This window comes from Loxodonta africana, chromosome 7 (genome assembly GCF_030014295.1).
Source record: "Loxodonta africana isolate mLoxAfr1 chromosome 7, mLoxAfr1.hap2, whole genome shotgun sequence".
Taxonomy (NCBI): Eukaryota; Metazoa; Chordata; class Mammalia; order Proboscidea; family Elephantidae; genus Loxodonta; species Loxodonta africana.
The window spans coordinates 95020547-95037429 of NC_087348.1; the positions used below are offsets into that span (position 1 = coordinate 95020547).

The window sequence follows — 16883 nt, forward strand, 5'->3', positions numbered from 1 at the left end:
CGATGTTTTATAGTTTTCAACATACAAGTCTTCCATTTCCTTGGTTAAATTTATTTCCAGCTATTGTATTCTTATACATGCTACTACAAATGGAATTGTTTTCTTAGTTTTCTTTTTGGATCGTACATCGCCAGTGTATAGAAACAACTGATTTTTATGTGAAAATCTCTTTTGTTCATTGGTGTGATTCAACAATTTACAATTGACATAATTACTGATATGCTTATATTTAGGTATCTCAGTTTATGGTTTGTTTTCTGTTTGTCCTTTCTGTTTCTTTTTCTTTGTTCTCCCTTTCCTGCCTTCTCTGGATTATTTAATTATTTTTTTAGCTTTCCATTTTATATCTTAGCTATATATGGCCAAATAAACAAGGCTAAATTTTTTTTAGTATTCCACTTTAATGTATCCTATGCCTAGATCTAATATTTGGATATATCTTTGTATTTTCTAAATAGTTGCTCTAAATATAAAAAAATAGGACGTGCAGCCAAGATGGCAGGGTAATCAGACACTTCCTGCGCTCCCTCTTACAACAAAGACCCAAAAAAAAAACAAATGAATCGATCATATACGACAATCTAGGAGCCTTGAACATCAAAGGCAAACTTGAGGAATTAGACTGAGCGTCAAGGGGTGGGAGAGACGGCTCAGAAGCAGTGAGTTGCTAGACCTGACCCAGCAGGAAACGGCACCCTGTAGGCTGGATCAGCTGGTACATGTGTGGCGAGGCACGCAGTGGCGCTTGGCATGCGTTTTCCACATTGGAAGAGACTGAGCAGTGGAGAGTCTACTCAAGCCTAGTGAAAAACGATGCTCAACTGGCAAAGATAAGTACATGTGTCTAATCTACCAAGCAGATCAAAAAACACCCCTTTTGGGAAGATCCTCTCTCCCAATTACCTGCCCCCTCCCCATTCTGCACTGGGTCCTGGGCTGGCTTCAGCGATTGCCACATCCCTGGGGCCAGAAGTAGGTCTCGGCACACGCTCTAAGCCATTCTCCTGGCTTTGGAGAGGGAACAAACTAACAAACAGGAAAAAATAATCTGCCAGCTTCCCTAAGTTGGGAACCCAGGGCAGGAACAGCCTCTTTGCCTAGGCACCGGCATAAGGTGTCCATGGACTCTGAATGCCTTTTGCCCCTGCATAGTCTTCTGTGGGCCCATTTCAACAGTAAAGGCCCTCATTAGCACAGTCCAAAAGGGTATATACCTGAAGCCTATTATCAACTGTCTCAGCTGTAAGGTAGACTGGCAAATTTGTGACATTTGACACTACTCTGTCCATTAAGTAGGATCCTCACCTACCTACATCAGGGTCCTGAGGACTGGTGGCACCACCCATGCCACCTAGCCATCCACGAAAGGAATCCAATAATAAGTGGTGCCACTCAGTCCTTATAGCCAACAGGAATGGGTGCCCATATTACAGCTGCAAAACCCACCCCCCCAACACGCTCTAGGGAACAGGGCCACGCTTTCCTCTCATACACTCAGAAGTAGCGATCAGACCTCTGCCTTGCTCAGCACATGATCCTCCACTGCAGCCAGATATCTGAGTCTACTCCAATCACCCCTGCCCGTCTAGGACTGTAGGCAAGAGCCTATATGGTGACCGACTACCTGGATACCTGAGCTGAATCCATACAAGAAATGTAAATGGACTCCTGGGCTCACATACCTAGTAACAGCTCTAACCAGCTGGTGACAGGACGTGAGAGCTTCAAAGGTGCCAATAATCAAACTGGCACACATGACCAGCTTATTTGGGCATATCAAAACAAAATAAAACAAGAAGCTAGGACACAGTAAGCAAACATAAAATAAATAAATATAATAACTTATTGATGGCTCAGAGACAAGAGATGATATCAAATCACTTAAAGAGGCAGACCATCACAGCTTCAGCAAGTGCCCAAAACGAAGAATCAAGAAACCCTCTGGAAGAATAGAACTTCTTGCAATTATCAGAGGTAGAATTCAAAAGATTAACATACAGAGCTCTTCAAGAGATCAGGAAGGAGATCAGGCAGAACAAAAACATGCCAAGGAACACAAAAAGCAACAGAGGAACTTAAGAAGCTTAAACAAGAAAATAATGAAAAATTTAAGAGGCAGCAAGAGTCCACAGAGAGACAGTAAAATGAAATTCCAAAGATTAACAATAAAATTTCAGAAGTGTACAACACAATACAAAGTCATAGGAACAGAATTGAGGCAATGCAAGTCAGAATTAGTGAGATTGAAGATAAAGCATTTGACACCAACTTATTTGAGGAAAAATCAGATAAAAAAATTTCAAGAATGAAGAAACCCTAGGAATTACGTGGGACTCTATCAAAGGGAATAACTTACTAGTGACTGGAGTGCCACAACAGGGGGAAATAACAGAAAATACAGATAGAATTGTTGAGGATTTGTTGGTAGGAAACTTACCTGATATCATGGAAGATGAGAAGCTACCTATCCAAGAAGTTCTTCGAATCCCACAAGATAAGATTCCAAAAGAAAGTCACCGAGACATATTATAATCAAACTCGCCAAAACCAAAGATAAAGAGAGAATTTGAAGAGCAGCTAGGGATAAACCAAAAGTCATCTACAAAGGAGAGTCAATAAGACTAAGCTTGAACTGCTCAGCAGAAATCATGCAAGCAAGAAGGCAATGAGATGACATATACAAAGCCTTGAAGGAAAAAAATTGCCAGCCAAGAATTACATATTCAGCAAAACTGTCTCTCAGTTATGATGGTGAAATTAGGAATTTTCAGAAAAACAGAAGTTTAGGGAATTTGTAAAAACCAAACTAAAATTACAAGAAATACTAAAGGGAGTACACTGGTTAGAAAATCAGTAACATTGGGTAACAACCTAAGACTAGAACACAGGACAGAAGAACCAGATATCAACCCAGATAGGGAAGTCACAAATAAATCAAAGCTAAAACACTGAAAATAGGGAAACAGAGACATGAATATATAAATAAATAATGATGACAACATTAGAACAAAAAAGAGGGACTAAATAATGTATTCATAGATCTTTCATACCGAGAAGTCAAGGTGATATAAAGAAGTAAAAGATCAGTCTAAACTTAGAAAAATAGGGGTAAATATTAAGGTAACCACAAAGGAAAATAACAATTCTATACATCAAAAAAAAAAAAATTTTTTTTTTATATGTCAAAATAAAAACCAAGAAAACCATAAAGACTTGGCAAATACAAAATCACCAACAATGAAAAGGATGAAAAGAAAACACATAAAGAAAAGCAACTCAGCACAGAAAATTAACTGGAACAAACTGTCAACACACACACACACACACACACTACATCAAAATGACAGCACTAAACTCATTAAAAAAACTAAAAGTGGTTTTTAGTACCTATCAATAATTATGCTGAATGTAAATGGACTAAAAATACCAGTAAAGAGACAGAGAGTGGCAGAAAGGATTAAAAAAACATAATCCGTCTATATGCTGCCTCTAAGAGACACACTTTAGACTTAAATAAAGACACAAACAAACTAAAACTCCAAGGATTAAAAAAATATATATCAAGCAAACATACCAATTAAAAAAGAGCAGAAGTGGCAATATTAAAAAAAAATTAATCTCTGATAAAATTGACTTTAAAGTAAAATCCATTACAAAGGATAAGGAAGGACACCATGTAATGATTAAAGGGTCAATACACCAGGAGGACATAACCATAATAAATATTTACGCACCCAATGAGAGGGCTCCAAAATACATAAAACAAACTCTAACAGCACAGAAAACATAAACAGCATCACAAGAATAGTAGGAGACATCACTTTCGGTGAAGGGCAGAACATCCACAAAGAACTTCAATAAAGACACGGAAGATCTAAATGCCACAGTCCAACAACTTGAACTCAGAGACATATACAGAACACTCCACCCAATAGCAGCCAAGTATACTTTTTTTTTCCAACGCACATGGAACGTTCTCCAGAATAGACCACATATTAGACCATAAAGAATACAGAGCATTGAAATACTACAAAGCATCTTTTCTGACCATAAAGCCATAAAAGCAGAAATCAATAACAGAAAAAGCAAGGAAAAAAAAATCAAACCTATGGGAACTGAACAACACCATGCTCAGAAACTACTGGGTTACAGAAGAAATTGAGAACGGAATAAAGAAATTCATAGAATCAAATGGGAATGAAAACACATCCTACCATAACTCCTGGAACTCAGCAAAAGCAGCGCTCACAGATCAATTTATAGCAAGAAATGCACACATCCAAAAAGAAGAATGGGCCAAAATCAAAACATTAACTTTACAACTAAAACAAATAGAAAGAGAGCAGCAAAAGAAGCCCTTGAGCTCCAGAAGAAAGCATATATAAAAATGAGAGCAGAATCAAATGAAATAGAGAACAGAAAAATTACAAAAAGAGTTAACAAGCCCAAAAGCTGGTTCTTTGAAAAGATCAACAAAATTGATAAACTATTGGCCAAACTGACAAAAGAAAAACAGGAGAGGAAACAAACAACCCAAATAAAAAATGAGATGGGTGATATCACAACAGACCCAAATTAAAAGAATCATAACAGAGTACTATGAAGAACTGTACTCTAACAAATTTGAAAACCTAGAGGAAATGCACATGTTCTGGAAACACACTATCTACCTAAACTAACACAAACGGAGGTAGAACAACTAAATAAACCTATAACAAAAGAAGAGATTGAAAGGTAATTAAAAACTCCCAACAAAAACAAGCCCTGGCCCTGACACCTTCACTGGAGAATTCTACCAAATTTTCAGAGAAGAGTTAACACCACTACTACTAACGGTATTTCAGGGCACAGAAAAAGATGGAATACTCCCAAACTCATCCTATGAAGCCAGCATAACCTTGATACCAAAGCCAATAAACACACCACAAAAAAAAAAAAAAAAAAAAAGAAAGAAAATTACAGGCCAATATCCCTCATGAACATAGATGCAAAAATTCTCAGCAAAATTCTAGCCAAAAGACTTCAACAACATATCAAAAAAGTAATTCACCATGACCAAGTGGGATTCATACCAGGTATGCAGGGATGATTCAATATTACAAAAACAATCAATGTAATCCATCACATAAATAAAAGACAAGAACCACATGATCTTATCAACTGATATAGAAAAGGCTTTTGACAAAGTCCAACACCCATTCATGATTAAAAAAAACTTTCCAAAAAATAGAAGGGAAATTCCTCAACATAATAAAGGGCATTTATACAAAGCCAACAGCCAACATTATCCTAAATGGAGAGAGTCTGAAAGCATTCCCCTTGAGAACAGGAACCAGACAAGAATGACCTTTATCACCATTCTTATTCAACATTGTGCTGGAGGTCCTAGCCAGAGCAAATAGGCAAGAAAAAGAACTAAAGGGCATCCAAATTGGTAAGAAAAAGTAAAAGTATCCCTATTTGCAGATGATATGATCTTATACACAGAAAACCCCAAAGAATCCACAAGAAAACTACTGGAACTAATAGAAGATTTCAGCAAAGTATCAGGATACAAGATAAACATACAAAAATCAGTTAGATTCCTCTACACTGACAAAGAGGAAATCACCAAATTAATACCATATATAATAGCCTCCAAGAAGAGAGAATACTTAGGAATAAATCTAACCAGAGACGTAAAACACCTATACAAAGAAAACTACGAGACGCTACTGCAAGGAACCAAAAGAGACCTACATAAGTGGAAAAACACACCTTGTTCATGGATAGGAAGACTCAACATTGTAAAAATGTCAGTTCTACCCAAAGCAATCTATAGATCCAATGCAATCCTGATGCAAATTTCAAAGCATTTTTTAATAAAATGGAGAAACAAATCATGAACTTCATATGGAAAGGTAAGAGGCCGTGGATAAGTAAAGCATCACTGAAGAAGAGGAACAAAGTGGGAGGTCTCACACTACCTGATTTTAGAACCTATTATTCTGCCATGGCAGTCAAAACAGCCTGGTACTGATACAACAACAGACAGACACAGTAATGGAACAGAATTGAGAACCCAGACATAAATTCATTTACCTATGAGCAGCTGATATTTGACAAAGGCCCAAAGTCTGTTAAATGGGGAAAAGACAGTCTCTTTCACAAATGGAGCTGGTATAAATAAATATCCATCCATTTGCAAAAAAAGAAACAAGACCCATACCTCACACCATGCACAAAAACAAACTCAAAATGGATCAAAGACCTAAATATAAAATCTAAAATGATAAAGATCATGAAAGAAAAAATAGGGACAACGCTAGGAGCCCTAATACAAGGCACAAACAGTACACAAAACATTACCAAAAATACACAAACACCAGAAGAGAAAATAGATAACTGGGAGCGCCTAAAAATCAAACACGCTCTTTAAAAGACTTCATCAAAAGAATAAAAAGAAAACCTTAAAAAAAAAAAAAAAAAGTTGCCATTGAGTCTATTCCAATTCATAGCAACCCTGTAAGAAAGTGTACAACTGCCCCATAGTTTCCAAGGAGCACCTGGTGGATTCAAACTGCCAACCTTTTGGTTAGCAGCCATATCACTTAACCACTATGTTACCATGTTTTCCTAAAAAAGACAGCCTACAGACTGGGAAAAAACTTTTGGCTACAATATATCTGATCAGGGTCTAATCTCTTAAAATCTACAAGATACTGCAAAACCTCAACAATAAAGAGGCAAATAACCCAATGAAAAAACGAGAAAAGAATATGAACAGGTGTTTCACCAGAGAAGACATTCAGGTGGCTAACACATACTGAGGAAATGCTCACGATCATTAGCCATTAGAGAAATGCAGATGAAAACTATAATGAGATACCATCTCACCCCGACAAGGCTAGCATTAATCCCAAAACGCACAAAATAATAAATGTTGGAGAGGTTGTGGAGAGGCTAGGACACTTATACACTGCTGGTGGGAATGTAAAATGGTACAACCAATTTGGAAATCGATTTGGCACTTCCTTAAAAAGCTAGAAATAGAACTACCATATGATCCAGCAATCCCACTCTTTGGAATATATCCTAGAGAAATAAAAGCCCTCACACAAATAGATATATGCACACCCATGTTCACTGCAGCACTGTTCACAATAGCAAAAACATGGAAACAACCTAGGTGCCCATCAATGGACGAATGGATAAACAAATTATGGTATATTCATACAATGGAATACTATGCAATGATAAAGAACAATGATGAATCCACGAAACATCTCGTAACATGGATGAATCTGGACGGCATTATGTTCAGTGAAATTAGTCACTCACAAAATGACAAATATTGTATGAGACCGCTATTATAAGAACTCAAAAAAAGGTTTAAACACAGAACAAAACATTCTTTGATGGTTATGAGGGTGGGGAGGGAAGGAGAGGGTACATGGACTCGATTACAAAAAAAAAAAAAATTACCATTGAGTCGATTCTGACTCATAGTGACCCTATAGGACAGGGTAGAACTGCCCCACAGGGTTTCCAAGGAGTACCCATTGGATTCAAACTGGTGACTTTTTGGTTAGCAGCTGTAGCTCTTAACCAATATGCTACCAGGGTTTCACACTAACTAGAATTATCTTAGGTGAAGGGAAGGACAACACGCAATAGAGGAAAGTCAGCACAACTGGACTAGACCAAAAGCTAAGGATTTTCCAGAATACAATCAATCACTTCGAGGGACAGAGTAGCAGGGGCAGGAGTCTGGGGACCATGGTTTCAGGGGACATCTAGGTCAACTGGCATAACAAATTTTATTAATAAAATGTTCTGCATCCCACTTTGGTGAGTGTCATGGGGCTCTTAAAAGCTAGTGAGCCGCCATCTAAGATGTATGAATTGGTCCCAACCCACCTGGAGCAAAGAAAGAAGGAAGAACACCAAAGACACAAGGAAAATATGAGCCCAAGAGACAAAAAGGGCCACATAAACCAGAGACTACATCGGCCTGAGACCAGAAGAACTAGATGGTGCTCCGCTACCACCCATGACCGCCCTGACAGGGAACACAACAGAGAGTCCCTGATGGAGCAGGAGAAAAGTGGGGTACAGAACTCCAATTCTAGTAAAAAGACCAGACTTAATGGTCTGACTGAGACTTGGAGGAACCCTGAAGACATGGCCCCCAGGCTGTTAACTCAGAACTAAAACCATGTCCAAAGCCCACTCTTCAGACAAAGATTAGACTGGACTGTAAGACATAAAATTATACTCATGAAGAGTGTGCTTCTTAGTCCAAGTATGTATATGAGACTAAATGCACAGCTCTTATCCGGAGGTGGGATGAGAAGGAAGAAAGAGATAGGAGCTGGTTGAATGGACACGAGAAATCCAGGGTGGAAAGGAGGGTTGTGCTGCGATATTACAGAGAGACCAACTAGGGTCACACAACAATGCATGTATAAATTTTTGTATGAGAAACTAACTTCAGCTGTAAACTTTCACTTAAAGCACAATAAAAATAAAATAAAAATTACAAAATACATTCCTACCCTAGCCTTTCATTGTCTATTTAGTGTTTATATTTTATCACTTTAAGTAAAATGGAGAACTCTTACAACTATAGAGGTCCCTTTATCCTCCCCCCACTGTATTATAGTTATGTATTATATCTACATACATTGAAAACTCTATGAGAAGTGTTCTAATTTTACTTTCAGTCATAAATGTTTGTTAAAAATTGAGAGGAAAAAGGTAACCTATCATATTCACTCACGTATTTACAATTTTTGTTGCCATTTCTTCATTCCCGAAGTTCCAACTTTCCCTCTGGTACTTTCTTGAGGGTTTCTTTTACAGTAGTTCTTCTGACAATAAATTCTCTAATTTTCCCTGCACCTGAGGATGCACTGATTTCACAGTCATCCCTGAAGGATATGTCAGGATTTGCTACTGTCAGTTTCTTTGATATGAGCCATTTTAACGGGAGCCCTGGTAGTGAAGTGGTTAATTAAGCACTTGGCTGCTAAACAAAAGGTCAGCGGTTCAAACCCACCAGCTGCTATGTGGGAGAAAAGACCTAGCAATCAGCTGTAGTAAAGATTACAGCCTGGGAAGTTTTATATAGTTAGTTCCATGATCTATTTTAAGTTAATTTCTTCTAAGGTGTGAAGTATATGTTGAGATTAATACGGGACATCCAATTCTTCCAACAAAATTTCTTCTAAAGGCTTTCCTTTCTCTATTGATCTGCCTTTGTACCTTTGTCAAAGTCGGTTTACTTCTAGGATTAAAATTCTGTACCATGATCTTTGCCTATTCTTTCACCAATACCACACTTTCTTGATTACTGTAGCTTTATAGTAAGATTTGAAATCAGGTAACGTGAGTCCTACAACTGCCTTCTTTTTCAGAATTGCTTTGATTTTTCTCATTCCTTTGCTTTTTCATATAAATTTTAGAACCAGCTTGTTGACACCTGAAAAAAAATAGATTCCTTGAATTTTGATATTTTGATTCAGATTGCCTTGAATCTATCAATCAAACTATACACATTTTAAGATCAACTCTTACAATTCATGAACATAGCATACCTCTCCATTAATCTAGATCTTCTTTGGTTTCTTTCATCATAGTTTTGTAATTTTTAAGCATACAGATGCTGCACAATTTTTTTTTCAGATTTATGCGTAAGTACTTGACTTTTTGGGTGCTACTAATGTTATTGTTATGTTAATTTCACACTTCAACTTTTCACTATTAGTATTTGAGGATACAATTTACTTTTATATATATGTCTTGTATCCTGGGACCTTGTAAAACTCATTTATTGGTTCTAGGAGCTTTTTTGTAGGTTCTTTTGGAATTTCTACATAAACAATCATGTTGCATGTGAATAGAGACAACTTGCTTTCTTCCTTTCAAATATGTATACTTTTTCTATCTTTAACGCACTGTCTGAAACTTCCGTTGTAATACTTAATAGGAGTGATGAGGGAAGGCATTGTTGGGGAAGATTCGAGTCTTAGGGGAGAAGCATTCATTCTCTCACCATTAAGAATGTTAGCTGTAGGTTTTTTGACATTCTCCTTTATTAGCTTAAGGAAGTTCCTTTCTATTTATAACTTGCCGAGAGTTTTGTGAATGGAATTTTGTTGAACGCTTCTGCTGTATCAGGTGAAGTCATTATGTAGTCTTCTTTTCTCTTTAGACTGTCAATATGGTAAATTACATTGATTGATTTATGAATGTTGAACCAGTGTTCTACTTCCAAGATGGAGCCCACTTGATCATGATATATTTTCTTTTTTATAGATTTGAGATGGTAATATTTTGTTGATATATTTAATTTTCTAGGTTAATGAATTAATATTATGAAAGACAAAGGTGGACATTATCTCATGTATTAGATTTCTATCGCTGCTGTAACAAATCAACACAAATTAGCAGCTTAAAACAACATGTATATCTAATAGTTTGGTAGATCAGCTGTCTGATATTGGTCTCACCAAGCTAAAAGCAAGGTGTTAGCAGGCCTGCTCTTAACAAAGAGCTTCAAAATACATGAGGCAAAACCTGAAAGCTGTAAAAGGAGAAATACGTAAGTCAACAATACTGACAGACTTCAACATTCCTTTCTCAGTAACTGATAAAATAAATGGGCAGAAAAATCCATATGGATATATATGATTTGGACAACATTAGTAACCAACTTCACCTAATTGAAATTTACAGGACACTCCACACAACAACTGCAGAATACACACGTTCTTCTTAAGTGCACATGGAACATTCATCAAAACAAGTCATATTCTGGTTTATAAAACAAATCTTAGTAAAACATAAAAGAACAGAAATCATATAAAGCATGCAGTCAGAATTAAACTAGAAATCAATAATACGAAGATACTTGTAAAATCCTCAAATATTCAGAACTTTAAAAACATACTTCTGAATAACCCATGGATCAAGGAAGAAGAGTCAAGAGAAATTTTAAAACATTTTGAAGTAAATACAAATTAAAATGTAACATTTTCAAATCTGCAAGATACAGTTAAAGCAGTGCTTATGGGTAAATGTATAGTATTAAATGCTTATATCAAGAACGATCTAACATCAGTAACCGAAGCTTCCACCTTAATTAGAAAAAAGAAAATCAAATCAACCCAAAGTAATCAGAAGAAAAAAACCAATAAAGATTTCAGCAGAAATCAATGAAATTAAACACAGAAAAACAATAGAGATAACCAATGAAACCAAATATTATTTCTTCGATAAGATCAATACAATTGCAAAATCTCTAGCCAGGCTGTACCAAAAGGAGAGAAAAAACAACAAATTAACCAATATCAGGAATGAAAGAGGGAATATCACTACTGATGCTACAGTAATTTATAGGAAATTAAGGAAATGTTAAGAACAACCCTGCTCATAAATTTGATATCTTAGATGACATAGACCAATTCCTAGAAACACACAAACTATTAACAATGACTCAAGAACAAAGAGATAATCTGAAATGCCCTATGTCTAGTCAAGAAACTGAATTTATAATTAAAAACCTTCAACAAAGAAAACTCCAGGCCCAGGTGTGTTCACTGTTGAACTCTACCAAACATACAAAGAATAAATTCTATGCAGTATCTTCCAGAAAATAGATGAGGTCAGAGGAATTCCCAACTCATTTTATGAGGCCATTACCCTAATACCAAAACAAGGTAACAACACTGTCAGAAAAAGAAAAAAAACTGCAGACCAATATGCCTCATGAATATGCCCATCCAACAAAAAGCCACCAGCCTAAACTTCACAAACAAAATCAGTTTCTCCACCAACAAAAATTACCCAATTCTATAAATGTTTTAAATCACATGCCAACGTCACTTCAACCACCTTCTGACCATATTGTTATGCAAGCAAAGAAAGCTCCACAATCCAACCTAAAAATAAAGACCCAAATACTCATATGTGATCTTCAACTTTCAGGATATTGCTCAGTAGCCATAGTAAGAGTATAACGCAACATTACAAGCATACAACCTAAATATACTAAAGTAGTAACCTGAAAATTTTCACCAAAATTTAGTACAATAATATAAACAACTCTACCACCTCCAAATAACCCAAGACATTCACAGACACAAGATGCTCTGGGAGGAAAATCTTGAAAACTAGTAATTAAAATACCTAAATATATCATAGCTGTCACGTGGAATTTAACCATGACCAGTCACATGAAAACCAATGTTGTCTTTCAACTATAAGGACCATCAAGTAACCAACATATGAAAACTCATCTATTAATTAAAATTATCAACCACTCATTCATCAACCTCCCTGCTCGATCAAACATCTCAGCCAGATGAAACTTTGGCTCAATTTTAGGAGCGTGTTTAATTCAACAAATCCTAATAAGACTTTTCCAAGCCATAAATTATATGTCAGATACAATAACGGCCTTCTCATCTGGAATATGCATTAGCCAAGATGTTCGCTATGGCTGACTAATCCAAAATACACATGCTAATGGAGCATCTCTAGTTTTTATGTATCTATTTATTCATCTATGATGGTAATTATATTACAGATCCTACATATACAGAGAAGCCTGGAATATCAGAGTAATCCTATTGTTTTAACTTACAGAAGCAGCATTTATAGGCCATGTACTTCAAGAGGACAAATATTTGGAGGAGCTACAGTAATCACAAATCTACCTTCAGCTATCTCTTGTATTTACACTAGCTAACAGAATGAGTCAGAAAATGTGTGTGTAAGGGCTGCATCCTTTCACCATATTTATTCAATCTTTATGCTGAACAAATAGTCCAAGACGCTGGACTACACAAAGAACACGGCATCAGGACTGGCGGAAGACTCATTAACAACCTGCGATAGGCAGGTGACACAACCTTGCTTGCAGAAAGCAAAGAGGATCTGAAGCACGTACTGATGAAGATCAAAGACTACAACCTACAGTATGGATTACACCTCAACATAACAAAAACAAAAATCTTCACGACTGGACCAATAAGCAAGATCACAATAAATGGAGAAAATATTCAAGTTGTCAAGGATTTCATTTTACTTGGATCTACAATCATTGCCTGTAGAAGCAACAGTCAAGAAATCAAACGACATGTCTCATTGGGCAAATATGCTGCAAAAGGCCTAACTAGATAGTAGCTAAGTGGTAACTTTGGTGAGGGGTAAGATAGACAGTATACGATACTGGGAAAGTTAGCACATCTAGACCAGGGCAAAGTCATAGAAACTTCAGACAATCCAAACGCCCTCAGAGACCGAGATAATGGGCTGAGGCCTGGGAACCATGGTCTTGGGGAACATCTAGCTCGACTGGCATAACATAAAAAAAAAAAAAATCATAGTTTATAAAAAATAAAGTTCTACGTCCGACTCCGGTGAGTATCAACTGGGGTTTTAAAAGCCTGTTAGTTGGCCCATCGTGTCTGGAGGAAAGGAGAATGAAGAACACCAAAGATACAAGGGAATGATTAGTAAAGGACTAATGGACTATAACTACCACACCTCCACCAGACTGAGCCTAGAACAACTAGATGGTGCCCGGTTACCACCACCCACTGCTCTGTCAGGGATCAAAATAGAGGGTCCCAGACAGAGGTGGAGAAAAATGTAGAACAAAATTCTCACTCACAAAAAAAGACCAGAGTTAGTGTTCTGACAGAAACTTGAGAAACCCCAAGAGTATTGTCCCTGGACACTCTTTAACTCAGTACTGAAGTCACTCCTGAGGTTCACCCTTTGCCCAAAGATTAGACAGGCCCATAAAACAAACAATAATACACATAGCTCAACCATATATATAAGACTAAATGGGCACACCAGTCTAAGGGCAAGGACAAGAAGGCAGGAGGGACAGGAAAGTTGGGACGAATGGAAATGGGGAACCCAAGATCAAGAAAAGGAGACTGTTGATACATCACCGTATTGGCAGCCAATGTCACAAAACAATATGTGTATTAAATGTTTAATGAGAAATTAATTTGCTGCAAAAGACCTCTTGAAAGTGTTCAAAAGCAAAGATGTCACTCTGAAAACTAAGGTGCACCTAACCTAACCCATGGTATTTTTGGTTTCCTCATATACATGTGAAAGCCAGACAACAAATAAGGAAGACCAAAGAGGAAGTGATACCTTTGAATTACGGTGTTGGTGAAGAATATTGAATATATCATGGACTGCCAGAAAAATGAAGACATCTGTTTTGGAAGAAGTATAGTCAGAATTCTTCTTAGAAGTGAGGATGGGAGACTGAGGCTTCATCTCACATATTTTGGACATGTTATCAGGAGGGACCAGTCTTTGGAGAAGGACATCATGGTAAGTACAGGGTCAGAGACAAAGAGGAAGACCTTCAATGAGGTGGACTGACACAGTGGCTGCAACAGTGGGCTCAAACATAGCAACGATTGTGAGGATGACACAGAATCAGGCAGTGTTTCATTCTGTTGTACACAGGGTCTCTGTGAGTCGGAAGCAACTCAAAGGCACCTAACAACAACAGAATAAATTTTAAGTGGACTCTCAGTAGATAAATCTATCCCTATGTAATTCCTCACTTTTCACTATTTTTACATTAAACAGGATCTAATAACCCATCACATCCAATATAAATAAAATTCCATTCCACCCTTAGTGCACAATAAAAAATACCTTAAAATTCACTTTCTTAATTGCACTGTTACCTGATAAGAAAGCTAGTGCCACAGTTGACCCCTCCCCTCAATTATGCTACTATATCTATTCATGCATATGACAGAAATATGAATATCCACTGTCTATCTTGTTCATAAGAGCCCTGGTGCACAGTGTTTAAGCGCTTAGCTGCTAACTGAAGGGTCAGCTGCTTGAAGCCACCAGCTGCTCCGTGGGAGAAAAATGTGGCAGTCTGCTTCTGTAAAGATTATAGCCTTGGAAACCCTATGGGGCAGTTCTGCTCTGTCCTATAGGGTTGCTATGAGTCGGAATTGACTCCACAGCAATGTGTTTATCCTGTTCAGATGCTTACTTTCAAAATCAAATTCTCAAATGAGTACATCTGATTGGCAGAACCTAGGTCACAGGGATTCACCCTCGCCACAAGACAAGCTGGGAAAATGTGTTCTGTTTTCCTTAAGAAAGCAGGTTTGAGCTTTATCAAATGCATATACGACCTTTTATTTTCCCCACTTAAAAATCTTCAAGAATAATTCTAAACTAACTTGTTATTTAAGAATTCCTAAAATCACCTTTCAAAATGTTTTCCCAGACTCTTGCCATCTTTCTTCTATCTCCTCTCCGCCTCTCCCTTTCCGCCTGCTCTCCCTCTCCCTCATATACACACACCACATCCCTCTTGCTCGAGTATGCTGTGATCTCTGAAACACACTACCATCAATACTCATGGTTTCCCGTAGAGTAATCATCTTCCCGCAGAAGAGATGACATCTTTGCACAAAGTAGTCTCCAACCCTCTCAAGTAGAACTATTCATTTATGCCTCAAAATTACTTATCACACAGCCCTTGCTTTAAATTTTATCACACCCATTATTGGTGTATACACCTCCTTATTCTAGAATTTCCCATCACCACTCACCATACTAAAGTTAGAAGCTGTTCTTGTGTGTTCCCAAAGCAACCTGAAATACTCCTTTAGCACTTATCACAATGTATTGTAATTGTCTGTTTCTTATACTACCCTGTGACCTTTATTAACGCTGGATATGTGCACACTAGTACCCAGTAGGTATGCAATAAATATATGCTGAATGGCAAGAAGAAGGAATCAAGAATAGTTATGTTTCTAGTCTTCCTCATATATAAAACTGTGAGCTACTCAAAATGCCTGGTAAAATGCTATGTACAATAGTCTCCCCTTATCCAAAGTTTCACTTTCCACAGTTTGTTGCCTGCAGTCAAACGTAGTTCAAAAATGTTAAATGAGCAGTGTAATGAAATCTTGAGCCATTGCACTCCATCCTGCCTGGAACACGAATCATCCCTTTGTCCAGGGTATCCACTGTCTGCCCACTGGTCACTTAGTAGACAACTCGGTTATCAGATCGACTATTGTGGTACTGCAGTGCTTGCATTCAAGAACTCTTATTTTACTGAATAATGATTAAGAAGTGATGCTGGCAATTTGGATATGCCAAAGAGAAACCATAAAGTGCTTCCTTTTAAGGGTGCTGGTACATATATGTCCCTGTTACATTTTCCACTCCTGGAGGTTTTTTGGCAGACATTTGAGCCACTTTAGTGCGTATGGCTATACTGGTGCAACAGCCTGAAAAGTGCTGAGAGCTATTTGGATAAGGCAATGCTTCTTGGAGGAGTGATTATGTGAAATTTTTGTGTCTTTTGCCTTCTGTACAGTGAGATAAGGTATAAGGCTTGCAAAGACGTCTATTATTTCCGTTGCGTTATTGGGAAGGCATGGTTATCAGTACTCAGAAATATTCAAGTACTGAGTTATTTTCAGGGTGAAAATAGTTTGTGATGTACTTGCTGGGCTATGGGACCGATATGGCCCACTTGTATTAGTCACCTCCCTTAGGACATCTTTTATAAAGTCCTCACCTCACTGATGGAGAGCATCTCCCAGTTAAGACAACCAGAAGGTGATGCAGAGAAGGTAGCACTCAGAAGAAACATACTCAAAGAACAATTCCGTGCGGAAACTGCAAAGTGCCTTTATGTGTCACCCCGTATCTTCTAATGTTTCATTCAAAATTAAACTGATAACAATTATGTGCAGCAAGTGCAATGTTTACTTAGTATTTTGTGTATAATTTTGGAAAGCTGAGTATGATAAGTATGAGTATGGCTCAAGTGTAAGCAGGAAGTGTGATGCACTTCCTGGGCCATGGTATAAACA

At 37.4% G+C, this 16883-nt stretch overlaps 1 protein-coding gene across 1 annotated transcript in view; it reads right to left on the minus strand.

The window, feature by feature from the left end:
* LOC135232184 (glycerophosphodiester phosphodiesterase domain-containing protein 4-like) overlaps positions 1 to 16883 on the minus strand; it is a 104792-nt gene that overhangs the window by 46895 nt on the left and 41014 nt on the right. The window lies entirely within an intron of this gene.